Genomic DNA, 1,325 nt, shown 5'->3' with positions numbered 1-1,325 from the left:
TCATTTCTTGTTTTGTTTTGTTTTTGAGACAGGCCTTGCTATATAGTTGAGCTCCAGGAAGGTAATTTTATCAGACTTGCTGTACCACAGATGAGACAACGTTTAATCCTCAGAGTTGACATCTACTCTAGATCCAGATTTTTCTTTCTTGCATTAGTACCTTCTCTGACATTAGCATCTGGGAGCTTACAGCCATCTGCTTTGGGGGCAAAGGAACCATATTCCTCAAACCACAGGCCCTGTCCTTGAGCAAGGGAAGCTCCTGACCCTGACACGCATCCAGAGACCAGTGGCCTGACACAGCCTCGGAAGGCCCATTCCAAGGCTGCGCTACGTGAAAGGGAGCAAGCAGCCTGCACGGTGGGATGCTCCAGCAAACTACAGTGCATGCGCTAGACCCACAGCAGATGCACTGCCCTGTGTTCCCCACGGCTGGAATGAGACATCGATGCTGCCTGTCCCCACAGCTCTGGGTAGGCACTAGCAAATTAGACCTCTTTGTTCTTGAGAGAGTGAAACATGTGGAGGAAAGGTCTCTGGTAGACGATACCACCAATTCCACTGGGTGGGAGTTTAAACATCATCCGGTCATCCGGGGCCTCTCATGTCCGAGGGCCGAGGACAAGAGGAAGAAAAAAAGGAAGCATAAAATAAAGGAGGGGGAGGAAGAGGAGGACGAGGAGAGAGATTAAGACAAGGCGATCTCCACATGCGAAAGAATGAAACACTTCCAACATCCCGAGCTTGTCAAAAATTAATTCGAAGTGGACAAAAGACCTAAACATAGGACCTAAAACCATAAAACTATAAAGAGCAAGGAGTAAATCTTCATGACCTTGGCCTTGGCAGTGTATTCTTATATGTCACACACACAAGTCATGCTTGTTACTACCAAGCCTGAGCAATGGTAGTAAAGCTTTGTCAACATTAAAAACTCTTGTGCATCAAGGGACATTATTAATAAGACAAAAAGAGGACGTTATTAATAAGACATAAACCATATCTGATAAGGGCTTAACATCGAGACTATGTAAGGAACACAGACAGCTGAACGAAAAGACAAGCACTGCAGCCCACGATGAGCAAAAGACTGGAGGAGTTAAGCTTCCAGAGAGAATGTGCACTGGCCGCACGAGAGGGCTTCCAATGTTGTTAACTAGGAAAACACAAATCTATACCAAAATGAGGCATCACTTCTACTAATTATAATACCTAACATTAAAAAAGAGGATACAACAAAAACTATGTGCAGCAAGAAATGGAAATATTTGGGCACCATTGGTGGGAATATAAAATGATGGAGTCACTATAGGACACAGGATGGG

Source organism: Octodon degus, unplaced genomic scaffold, assembly GCF_000260255.1.
Source record: "Octodon degus isolate 3935 unplaced genomic scaffold, OctDeg1.0 scaffold00083, whole genome shotgun sequence".
NCBI classification, from domain to species: Eukaryota; Metazoa; Chordata; class Mammalia; order Rodentia; family Octodontidae; genus Octodon; species Octodon degus.
Note: the sequence above shows the minus strand (reverse complement) of the source record.